This window comes from Protopterus annectens, chromosome 3.part0 (genome assembly GCF_019279795.1).
Source record: "Protopterus annectens isolate FY-2018-M chromosome 3.part0, PAN1.0, whole genome shotgun sequence".
In the NCBI taxonomy this organism is placed as follows: Eukaryota; Metazoa; Chordata; order Ceratodontiformes; family Protopteridae; genus Protopterus; species Protopterus annectens.
Window position 1 is genome coordinate 1,340,986,243 of NC_056731.1, and position 13,359 is coordinate 1,340,999,601.

The 13,359-nt window shown below is 39.9% G+C and overlaps 1 protein-coding gene across 1 annotated transcript in view; it reads left to right on the top strand.

The window, feature by feature from the left end:
• The window catches only part of LOC122796738 (desmoglein-2-like), a 1,262,885-nt gene that overhangs the window by 999,573 nt on the left and 249,953 nt on the right, over nucleotides 1-13,359 (top strand). The window lies entirely within an intron of this gene.

Consider the following 13,359-nt stretch of genomic DNA (forward strand, 5'->3'; position numbering starts at 1 on the left):
CTGGCTGGATAATTAACTACACAATAGTTATGAAAATAATCTACTTCACTAATGTATTGCATAGATATGACACATATATTGCAGTAAAAGAAGTAGATCAACACCACGAACGATGTACCAAAGCTTTATTTCACATAAAATCCACAGGAATATATTGCTTTAGTCTCATTAAACCATGTTTTATTTACAGTAACATGAACAATTGTGATTAGGTGCTTCCTAAAGCATTCAGTTGTCTCTGTCAAGACATTCTCTGTTTTCTACTTAGAAATGTATTCTTCCAAACTGAATTTTTTAAGACTTCACTGAATATCTGACCAAATTATGGCACTATCTACTACAATCATATTGAGAGGAATTTCATTTCAAGAACTTCATAATGCCAGGAAATTGATTCACTGATTTCTTTCAGATAGCAAACTACTAAGCCTGTACTACTTTGCCATTTGTTGATGGTGCTTTGAGAAAAAAAGCAACCAGAAATCTAAATTATAGGTTCAGCAATACTTAGGCTATTGATCTGTGAGGATCTTAAGAAGCCTAGCCTTACATTCTCTTGGTAATTTTAACCCTTATATTTTACACACAAATGATCCAAAGATGGGCCAAATAAAGATATGTTGGGATATTTACTCAATTCTCCTCTTATAAGGGACAGAGGTGCTAAACTGGGATGAATTTTGGTTATCCATCCATTCATCCAGATTACATTATTGCTTTATTTTATTTGTATTTCTTAAATTAATTATTGATCATAATGGACAATTTTCAGATTTAGCACCTTTAGTACAAGTTCAGTAGGAAATAGTGTTATATTAAAATTAACAAGTTCTAACAATTCAGGCTGAAACATTGTACATCAAGAAAAATAATCTCATGTAGCTTGCATGCTACAGGTTACATCACAAATTATATGTAACATGTGGTTGTGTTTGTACTTAGAAGAGAGCAATACATTTGGAAAAACAATCATGACTATTTCTTTTTGGGAAACTAGCAGGTGAGTATGCAACTAAGGAAGAACTGGTAATAAGGTCCACCTTTACAGATGTTCCCACATGTGTATGCTTTTAATGAGTATGCATTTGGGGTTGAAAAGCAGTAACATAGGTTCATAGATTCATAGGTAGGTACTAGGCTATTGGCCCTACGGCCTATATAAGCCTAGCCAAAGATACCCTGGCTTTCGCCACCCAAAAAATTATTTTCCTGTGCCACTGTCGAGCAGAGCCACAGAAGTGATCCCTGGGGTGAATTTCCTATCTCCCATCCAATCATCAAGATTTTTCTTGAACAGTGCTAATGAGGAGCTTTGTTTGATATAGACAGGTAGTTTGTTCCAGAGTATGGGAAGTCTATGGGACAGGAATCTATCCCTCCAGCGTGTTCTGTTTATTGTGGTGACGAGGTTTAGGTCCCTGGAGTGTGTAGCTCGTAGGGATTGGGATTTCTTTAAGTGGAGCATGTCTAAAAGCTCTGGGTTTGACATAGCTTTGTGTGTTAGACAGAGATTGCCTCTGAGTAGGCAATATGCAACGGAGTAAAGCTGCAGTTTTTTGAGACGGTCTGCATAGAGTATCTCTTTGAGGCCGGTAATCCTCTTTGTGAGGTATTTCTGTGGCCTTCCCAGTTGTTGTAGATGTCTTGTGAGGTACATACCAAAAGGGGCATTGTACTCTATAATGGGTCGAATAAGTGACGAATAGAGGGGAACAATGACCTCTTTTTTCCTGGATGAGAAACCTTTTGTGATGAGGTGTGCCACATAGAAGGATTTCCTGACTACTGTGGCGATGTGATTATCAAAGGAGAGACTACTGTCCACCTGTGTCCCAAGGTCTCTTATCACACTTTCAGTGTTAAGTAGACTACCACCTATGTGGTAGTTCATGGGTACTGAGTTTTTACCAAAAGGAATGACAGTGCACTTTTTGGCATTGAGCTTGAGGCCATGGCTTTGACACCAGGCATCTGTCTCAGCAAGGCCCTTTTGTAGGATATCCACATCTTTTGGAGTTTTGATTATGGCTCCTTGTTTGCAGTCATCTGCGAACTTCATTAGCCAAGGACCTTCTGTGTTGGCCTTCAGAGAAGTAGATACCAAACAGGAGAGGACCCAGGACTGAACCCTGTGGTACTCCACTTGTCACTGGTCTGAAGCTGGATTTGGAGTCTGCTTTCACAGTGTGGGTTCTGTCAGTGAGCCAGTTGGTAACCCATCTTGTGACATATGGATTTATACCTAGTTTAGTGAGTTTATCTATAATTCCAGAGTGGGGGATGGTGTCAAAAGCCTTGGTGAGATCTAGATAGGCTGTGTGAACCACCTTACCCTCATCTACGGCTTTGGTGACTGCTTCAAAGAAGTCTATCAGGTTTAGGAGACATGATCTGCCTTTTACAAACCCGAACTGGGTGGGGTCCTGAGTTTGGAGATTACCAATGTCATTGTTTATAAGTTCCATGATGATATGCTCCATAGCCTTGCAGACCAGGCTCGTTAGGCTAATTGGGCGGTAGTTTCCGGGGTCTGTGGTGGCTCCCCCTTTGTGGAGTGGGATAACTGTCGCTGTGTGCCATTCAGTGGGCACATAGCCTGAGGTGAGGCTATGATTGAACATGGTACTTAGGTGGGGTTCGTTCTGTAGTTCATGTAGAACACAGCCTGGGATGTCATCAGGTCCCATGGATGCTGTGTTCTTGGCTTTGGACAGTGTGTTTTTTACCTGTGCAGCCGTGATTACAGGAACTTTGCATTCTTCTGGTATAGAGATGGGCCCTTTAGGGGATGACAGAGGGGTAAAGTTAGCACTGACCCTATCTGCCAGGATGTTGGCAATATCCGTTGGTTCTGTATATTTAGTGCCACTGTGCTGTAACTCAGAGCAGATCTGAGTGTTGTCATTGAGATTCTTGACATAGCTATAGAATGCTTTGTGGTTGTCTTTAGAGTCAGTGGCGATTTTGTTTTCATAACTAGCTTTGGAGGATTTTATGAGGGATCTCAGCTTCTTACTGAAGCTGACCAGGGAGTTTCTCCAATCATGGGATTTTACTCTTTTTTACAACAGTTTCTTTCTTCTGTTGTAGAGTTAGTTTATGGCAGAGGACCACCAGATCGGCTTCCTTTTTTTGGAGAATAGCATCTTGGTTCTGTTAGAGATTGCACAATCCATGCACTCATGTAAGTGCTTATAAAGTGCATTTGTGTAGGATTCAGCAGACATACCTCTATTGTCAGTCAGCATGGGTGTCGTGAAGTTTGCCACTTCTAATTTAAGAAGCGTGAAGATGGCTTTGGAAAAATTTTTTACTGTGGTTTCCCTAATGGGGGGTGAGGGAGGGATGTCGATGTCTAGGGTGATTAGCTTATGGTCGGATCTGACCAACGAGGAATTGACCTCTGGTGTGGCGCACCGGTTGCTCATGTTGGTAATAACCAGGTCTAGGATATTGCTGCCCCTGGTGGGGGTGTGGATAAGTTGATCCATGGCATTGGAATTTATGAATTCCAGAAAACGTTGAGCACAAGATTTGGTACATGAGTAGTTTTCCCAGTTAATGGTAGGGTAGTTGAAATCGCCCATTATTAGGGTGCTAGGTTGTACTCTAATATTTTCCAGTGTATTAAGAAATGAGGAGTGGGAATCCTGGGGCATGGTGGGGGATCTGTAGCAAGCTACAGTTTGGATTGCGGTCTTGCCCAGAGTTAGTTGCACTTGGATAATCTCGGATGCATTATGCTGAGCAACTAGTCTGGAGGTGTGGATATCCTTAATGAATATGGACATGCCTCTGTCTTTAGTGTTTCGGTCCAAGTTAGGTGGCCGAAAGGTGTGGTATGAATTATAGCCTGGTAATGCAGGGGTACTCTCTGGAGCCTTGAACCAGGTCTCTGTCACTGCACAAATGTCGATGATCTCCATTTTAAGGAGTGCCTCGAGAGAGTGCATTTTGAGGTTTAGACTTCTAGCATTGAGTAGCAATAACCTCAGATTCTTCTTGCCTGTACCTGTTAGGGTGGTGAATTTGTCATTTGAACCTTGCCTAAAAAATGCACTATAGGGGTGGCTAGAGCCTTAGCCAGTTTCCGGAACCCCAGGGGTGACAGGTGCAGGCCATCTCTGGCAAAGCATCATGGCTTGTTGATCATGTCATCCCAGGCAGACAGATACTGGATCCCCTTAGAATGACACCAGAAGCTTAGCCAATTGTTGAAGTCAATCATTTTGTCCTTGTACTGTGGTATAATTCTGGGTGATGGTAGGATGCTACTCAGAGCTAGGGTCATACCTGCCTGGGCTACAAGATCGGACAGCTCCTCCATGTCCCTTTTCATGTAGTCCAAGGAGGTACATCTCAGGTCATTCACACCAACATGGACAATGACAGAGTCATATTTGTACTTGTTGTGGAGTGACCTGAGTGCATGTGTTATGTGGTGGATTCTGGCACCCGACAGGCAGCTGACAGTAACTTTCTCCTTGTTTAGCCTGGTGAGTGGAACATCAATGTGCCTGACTATAGATTCACCTATGACTAGAGTGTTGGGTACATTGTTATGCCTTATGGGCTGTGGTTGAGTGGCACACTGAGTTTGTGGGCTATGTGTCATTTGGGTTGTGTTGGGGGGAGGATGTTGCTTGTGTTTCTGCTTTGGAGGTCCCTGTTGCTTGGGCAGGTTTTTACTGAGAGCCTCCATGAATGTAGGGGTGTGTTTTGTGTTTCTTTGTGTGTGTTTTGGTGGTGTAGGTTTTGAGGGACTATGTGCTGAGTGTGGTGTGGTGCAAGTGTTTACCTTCTCCTCTTGACTGTCTAGTTCAGTCTTGGGTGAAGAGAGCTTTGCTTCCAGTTTGGCAATATAAGTGCATCTCTCACAGGTTGTAGTGTTGGGTGGTAGGAGGAGAGGGTTGTCTGTGTACATGAGGCAATTATTGCATTGCCCCAAGATGCCCAGATTCATCAGGTAGACAGGAGAACACACCGGGGGCTGACCCATAGACATGCCTGGATAGGTGCTTATTTGTTAAGTACTAGAAACTGTTTTCCTCTAGACAGTGAGGAAAGTTGAGTGTTGTAGTCATTTGTAGCTTATTTATTGCTTACAATAAGTTCTGAACAAGTGCTGAAACAAAAAAAATGTGCTAGTTCTAAGAAACAAAATTAAGCTAGAAGGCTTCCTTTCAACACAGAAAGGCTTGGGCCCTAGAAGCCTACAAATAGTCCTGGACACAGCAAATCTATATTCAGGCTAGACTATCCACAGGAAAGGCAGGAAACAAGCTTAGAAATAGTTTTTGTTTTTTTTTAGTGGAAAGAGAGAAAGGAGTAGCAGAAACTCAGAAACTAAGCTGATTGGCCTTCTCAAATGTTCTCACTGTACTGGGTAGAATGAGGTAATGACACTAGACTGGGAGGAGGGTCCCAGATCAAATTTACATTAGGGGCGGTAACTGCAGAAATGTTTCTCACAGCTGAAAAGCAGCAGTGAGCCTTTAAATGAAAGTTTTAAACAGCTAGAGGAGCCTCTAGAAAAAAGAGTTTAACTGCAACAGGTTATCAGAAACAAACAACCCAACAGATGCTTAATAAAAGTGGACAATTTCCAGTTAATACCTCACACACAGTGAAACTAGCTAGAAAAATACACAGTACACAAAGTGCTGTAAATAACAAAGAAATAAAGAACAAAATAAACAAAAAACAGGATACTTAATGTTATATATTATAGCTCCGAGTTTGCTGAGTGTCCTTCCTTCGATTAGCTCAGTGTAAAATGGCAGAACACTCACAACTGAACTTCTTAGGTAACAGAAAGTTGAAACCTGAGACAGCATTTAAGCATTCATATTCAACATATGTACTTTTTTAGGATATGAGAGAGTGAGTGAAAATCTGTTTCAGATTGGGATGTGGAGAATCACTTCTGGATACTGAAATTAAATCATTTATGTGTGCCAGTTTGCTAAGTGTAGGTTTTTTAAGCCTTCCTGAAATGCTATTTTAAGGGCTCTATTGAGAGATTCTTAATGTTTTAAGGCTAGGATAGAGAAACGGTTGCTTTGTAGGGTTTTATAGGGTGAGATGATGGGAGTCCATGCACAAAGATTATAGTTTGATTGTTGGATTGTTGGGCTAGTCTACTGGTAAAGTGGTTTGATGTTTCCTGTTTGGCAGGTTTATGAAGGGGGGAGTAGATTTGCTTGTTATCTTGTTTAATGCTGATTAACTTTGGATAAAAGATGATGCAGCAGTAAGCAGTGTTCCTCCTTGTGGAAAAATTTATGAATCCATCCACAACCCCTTTTATCCACTTTTGCACATGGGGTCGGGGTGTCACTTCAACAGTGACAACTATCTAGAGCCAAGGTTTATACTGCCGGATGGCTAGCCCTTCCATGGTAGTTCTTCCATACCACACACTTCTTACAAATATGGCCAATTTAGAGTGTCCAGTACACCTAATACATGTCTTTGGAATGTGGTATGAAATGGGAGCAACCAAAAACGATGCAGAGACAAAACCAGTAAGCAAAAAGAAACAAAACCCTACACACTGCTAGGTAGGCACACAAATTATTTAGCCCGAACAGTTCGAATCAAATCACCATCGTTTTTAGTCCACAACTTCATCAGATTACACTAATACTTGCCAGTATAATTCCCTGTAGTTAAAATTTGTTATTTTTCTGGGTAAAGTATATGGTATCCCCAGTAATCAAATAAGAACAATAGTCAAAAATGATCACACCATTGTCAGCCATCACTTGTCCATCATGGAATGATGACTCATATTCATTATCATTATTTAACCCTTTCACTTTTGTTTTGTGACTTGTTGTTTGTCTTTCATCTTCTTCAATACAGGGGCAAACCTTCCCTTCCCTTCCTCCCATCACTGACTTCTTGGAAACTCTATAAATGAGCTCTTCGGGTAGCCTCTATTCAGGAACATGTTTCTCAGGTTTTATCAAGTCATTCTCTACACACCTTTTATACTCTTTTTCTTCTACCTTGGGGGTCGCGAACTTGAGTAGTGCAGATAAGAATTAGAAAAAGGTCTCTTTCTATAAATCACTCAAAAAAGCCATACTCAGTTTTAGATATGTTAACATCAAAGTATTTCAATTCATCAGTAGTGAAATTGTGAGTGAATTTTTTAAAAATTCTGTGGTACCATTTAGGGTATTCCACAAAGCTACCAAATTCATCTTGAGAAATCTACCATACAACTTCCATAAACTACTATATTCTGAATTCAGTACAAACTTATTCTCCCAGAAGGACATTATAGTGTTAGCATAGTGGGAGCACAGTGTGCCCCATCGCCACACCTTTAAGGACAATAAATTAAAAATGAGAGCAAAATTGTGACATTAATGTAATAAATAATCTCCCTGTCAGTAGAGGGCAGTAACTCAATGCATTTCAATGTACAATGATTGTTTTACTGGGCTTTTTTAAAAAGTTGGATGAGTATATAAAAGCAGTTAATTGAATGTATTAGTGTAATCTGATGAATGGTGATTTGATTAGCGTATTTTTTGAGTGAAATGAAATGGGAGCACCTGGAGGAAACCCACCTGAACACATGGAGGGCATCCAGACTCCACACAGAAGGCATCCCAGCCAAGAATCGAACCAGAGAGCCTCTTGCTGTGAAGTGACAATGCTGCCTGCTGTGCTACTGTGCAGAATTTTATTATCAGTTACTTTAAGTTTTTTTTTTTTTTGGACACTGCTTGTTCTGCTGATATTCTACATGCCCATAATTGGAGTTTATTTATCTTTGCTTTAGATATTTCTATATGGCATTCTATATGGCGCTCATAAGTCCATATGGTCATAGGTAAATAATAGGCTAGCTGCCTTTTAGGGCCAATTTAAGGTTAGCCAATTTCTCTTTATGTACTTGAAATAACTTATCACATTTGATTATAGGTTGACTTTAACCATCCCCCGGCTGATTATTATATATTACCCCAAATTAGAATAACTGGGATCACACCATAGGTAATATGAGGAGGCACAAGCAGGGGATAAAGCATTTAGGAGCTGCATCTGTCCATTAGTAGTACATGAGGCAGTCCTGGGCTACATTGTCTGTTTTCCATCAATAGATCTAAGTTGCACTTGAAAATGGACAGGGATGAACTTTGTTTTATGTAGATGGACAGTCTGTTCCATAGCACAAGTATCTTTTGCAAAATATAACTATCTCTCCAATCCATTCTGTTGGTGTTGTAGAAGAGGTTTACATCTCACGACTGAGTATTTCTGATGCCATTTTACTTGCTGATGTGCAAGTATGTCCATCAGTAATGGGTCAGAGGATGCCATGTATGCCAGACACAGGCCACCTCTTAGCAGTCTGTAGGATACTGGATATAGTAACAGGGCTTTCAGTCAGTCCACACAGGACATGTTATTTAGACCTTGTATCCTTTAAGTAAGGTATCTCTGTGGGCATTCCAGTTGTTACATGTGTCTAGACAGACACATGCCAAAGAGGGCATTTATATTCAATGATTAGCCTAATAAGGGCTGAGTAAAGGGGGACAATGACATCCCTAGATTTAGACACAATGCCTTTGTTTATAAACTGTGCAATATGTTCTTTCTTACAACAATTGGCACATGTTGGTCAAAAGTTAGGTCACTGTCCACATGTTTCCAAATCCTGAACAACTGGGTCACTTCTTAGGTGTGTATTGTCAGTGTGGTAGCTCCCTGGGGTAGATGACTTCCCAAAGGATGCAATAAAGAATTTTTGGCATTTTAGTTTCAAACCATGATTTTGAAACCAGTTATTTATTTGAGACAAACCTTCCTGCAAGATGGCTAAGTCATATGGAGATTCAATGACTGCTTCTAGCTCCCAGTCATCTGCAAACTTAGTCAGCCAGAGCCCTTTGGTACTGGCTTTTACTTCAGAAAAGTAGATGACAGATAAGAGAGGTCCCAGCAAAGAAGTCTGGGGGACTTACTGGTAACTGATCTGTTTGTGGAGGTAACTTCCTCAATTTTGATTATCTGAGTCCTATTTGTGAGCCAGTTGGCAATCCACTGGGTGACATAGGAGTTTATTTCTTGTTTATTTAGATTTTCTACTATGCTGAAGAGGGAATTGTGTCAAAAGTTTTGGTCCAGTGGAGGTATGAGGTGTGTACCATTTTGTCTTCATCCATTGCTTTGTTAATGTTTTCAAAAAAAATTCCACCAGCTGAGTAACCATGACCTTGCACTTGACAATTCCAAACTGTCTACCATTTGGAGTTTCCCTATGACATGACTGATTAATTCCCTTGTAAGTCTTTCCATGGCTTTGCATATGAGACCAGTCAGACTTATAGGTCTATGGAAGGTCCTCCCTTATGCAGGGGAATGTCTATAACTGTCCTCCATTCGCAAGATACAAAACCTGTATGGAGGCTGAGATTGAACAGTGCTGTTAGGCGTTTGGCTAAATCGTGCTTCATGCTATTTAAGATGCATCCAGGGATAGTGTCAGGTCCCATTGATGCAGTATTTTTAAGTTTTGAGAGTACTTTTAGGACTTGGTATTGTGTGATGGCTGGAGGTGAGACAGTTTCAGGTATATCTTGAGGGACAAATGGAGGGGAGAGAGGGGTAAAGTTAGAGCTAAATTTATTGACCAGTAGGTTATTTAATATCTTTAGCCACAGTGTAGGTAAAGTCATTTACAATCAGATCAGTGTATTGCTGAGTTGTGTTTTTGAGATTATGAATTACTGTATGATATTATTTTGAGAATATTAAATAATTAATAATTCTGATTATGAATTATTGTGAGATATTTTTGAGAATATTAAATAATTATTTAATTATTCCATCAATATTATCAAATAATTATTAAATTATTATAAATAATTAAATATTCTGAGTTTATTATTGCCTTGGACATTCAACTTTTGATCTAACTAGTGACCAAAGAAGCAGAAGGTCTTTCCGATTGAGAGTGATGGATTAATTTGAATTTGACAGACAGTGGATTCATAACATGGCCTTGACTTTCTGTGGTTTTTGTATGTGGCATTTATCTTTCTGGCCAAATATTTAGTTCTTATAGATGTTTATCTTGTAGTTTGTGATTGTTTTTGAAGAGGGGCTAGCTATATAAATAGCCGTGTCTTCTGGGTGTAGTACTGCAAGCTTGATTGAGATGTTGAAACAAAGTTATTACTGAAAGCAGCAAAGTAAGGGAGATGGTACTGATCATTTGAGGTACTGTTTTAGCAATGAGGGAAATGAGGGGAAAGTGATTAAACCATCCAGATGTTGTTATTTTTCATTTAGTCAAGTCTTTGTGACCTCAAAAATGATACCACACCAAGCCCGTTAACTTCTTGCAAATTCATATGCATTACTTTAGTAATGCTGTCTATTTCTGTTAACCTGTGCTGCTTGCCTTTCTTTTGTTCCAGTCTTTCATAGGTTCATAGATTAGTACTAAGCTAACTGCCCTTGCGAGCCATTTTAAGCTTAGACAATTATCCCTTGTGAGACTCAAACCCTGCACTTTGTGTTTGTAAGGCAAACACCTTAACCATTAGGCCACCCTCCCAACCCCAAGTGTGTCTTCTCTTGTGAATCCTGTCTTTACATTATGTAGCCAAAGTATATGAATGCAGTTTTGCTAGTAGACCTTCCAGTGAACAGTCTGAGTTTATTTCATTAAGCATTGACTGATTTTATCTTCTTGCAGTAAATTAAATTCTCAAACATTTTCTCCAGTACCAGAATTCAGATGCATTGACTTTTTGGTTCACAGCCTTAATGAGAAAGTCATTGCTTTGCCAACAAGGGACTTTGTTGAAAATATGATACCTTCATTCTTTAAAATCTTATCCACATTTGATATAGCTTTCCTTCCAAGAAGCATCTTTTAATTTCATGGGTGCATTTACCACCTGCAGAGATTTCTTACTACCTCCACTTCTTCTCTAGCTACTTGCAAAGAACTGGCAGGGCCAGAAGGCATATTTTTGTGAGTTTGAGCAACGCAACAACTTACCTTTTGCACTTTCTACTTTCAGTTTTATTAGCAAGCTCCTCAAATCTTCCTTACTTTTAGCCATCAGATTGGTATCATCAGCATATATGAGGCTGGTAGTATTTCTTCACTAATATGTATTGCTAACAATGCATGAGTTAACAGGTTGCAGTTACCAAATCAAAGGCCTTGGAAAGATGAATAAACATTCTCTTTATTAGCTTAAAAAATGTCTGTTGTGATCCAGATGGGAGTCATTGTACTTCTACCAATCTAGAACCTATGGTTGTGGAAAAAAGAATAGAATGTATTGCTTTATACAGGATTATAGCTGGGCAAGTATTTAAGGATTTGCTGCAATGATGGTGGTACTGATATGAGTCTAAAGTATGAAGGTGAGGCTGATATGAGCACCTTGGGCAGAGGTTTGACTATTGCAGATTTCCATATGGTTGGCATAGTGTTTTGGTTCAAGATAAAGATGTTTCATAGAAGGTCAAGAAAGGTGATCTTTACAAAATGTAAAAATCTAGGGGTGTAGATTGTCTTCCCTGGAGGTGGCATTCTTTTTTTATGTGTGGTGCAACTATCTGGTCAGTAAATAATTATGAGGGGAGTGACGGCTTTAAAGACCATTGCTTTGCTGAGTTGTTGAAACATGGGTGGTGGAATTGTTCTGCAGGGTAGATCTGTAAATTCATTCTTCACAAGAAAGGGTGTCCATTTTTAGTGTCCCTCTGGTCTGTTGTTTTTATACTGATGCATGTTAATAAGATTTACCTGTTTTCAGAATTGTTTTTTTTTTTAATTTTACCTGCTCATTGGATTTGACCATAAGAGCCATGCGTGTCACCAAGAGACATATTTATTTTATTTTTTTATTTATTTATCATTTGTTGACTGGGAAAGTCAGACTAGGTTCCACAGAGCCTGTTTTCAGCAGAGGCCTGGGGAGAAATGCTCCAGATGCATGTCTTTGGAATGTGGGAGGAAACCGGAGTACCTGGAGGAAACCCACACAAACACAGGGAGAACATGCAAACTCCACACAGAAGGCACCCCAGCCAAGAATCGAACCGGTGAACCTCTTGCTGTGAGGTGACAACGTAAACCACTGCACCTCCCCAATATAATCCAGTCATAGTCAGAAGGGAGTTTGAAATACTTCCAATCTGAATAAGCTTATCTCTTAGCTAAATAACTGCTTTGAGCTGTGATATTAGCCAATTAGCCAATTACTATGTTTTGGTTTTATCAGCCTGCTGACAAGGCAGACATATCTGACTTGTAGGTAATTTAGTAAGGAGGTTAACAAGTTATCTGCTATTTTGAGCTCAGGACACAACATTGTAGATCAGTCTAAGGATTCTAGGTGAGACTGTAGCTTTTGTATGTTGCTTTCTTGTTCTACACACGTACCTACTCTGAATAGAAGTGGTTAAGTTCAAAATCCTTGAGAGAGAAGGTGATGGGGCAGTACTTGCTGGGAGTAAGGGGGTATAAGACATTTACTGCTGATATAGAGTAAGGGGTTATTTATTTATTTTTATTTAAATTTGTTTAAGGGGATAGAACAATCACCATTTGTAGATGCAGCCCGGGCTGTATCATTATGTAATAAAACAATGTACAGTATAGAAATAACAGTGATTTACATTTATGAGTAAGCATGAAAAATCTGACAAATAATATATACACAGAAGATACATTCACTAATGTCACCAAAATGAACTTGGATATTTGCTGGTGATATGTAGGTTGAGGACATGACTTACTCCAGGGACCCATGCTAATATTGGGAGGAGTCTCTCTATGTTTGCCTATTAACTAATGTGTGCCTGCCATAAAGCTCAGTAGCCCTGGCTCAATAAGTTACTGGATGACCGGTGTCCAGTTGCCCAGTTTGGGGTACCTGGGATAGCTCTGTTGAGCAAAAGCTGAACATAAAAGCAATCAACCTGCCAAATATAAACTAAGGATTGCTACTCTCAGTATAGATTTGCTGATAGGATGCAGCTTGGAAGTTAATGACATAATGGTAAGGAGAAAGCTGGACATCCTTTGTATCCAGTAGGCAAGATGGAACGGCAGTGCAGCAAAGTCACATGGCTTGGGAACCACGATCTCCATCTTAGGGGAAGTACAAGACTAGAAATGGTGTGGGAATTGTGGTGAGGGAGTGGCTTCAGAAGACAGTGAGGGAGCATCACTGACAAACTCATGGAAATCAGACTCCAGGGTAAGGATGGGGTACTCTTCATAATCTCAGCCTATGCCTCACAGCAATGTTGTGATAGCAAGGAAAAGAGTGTATTCAGACAGCAGTTATAGGATTCACTTGCTAA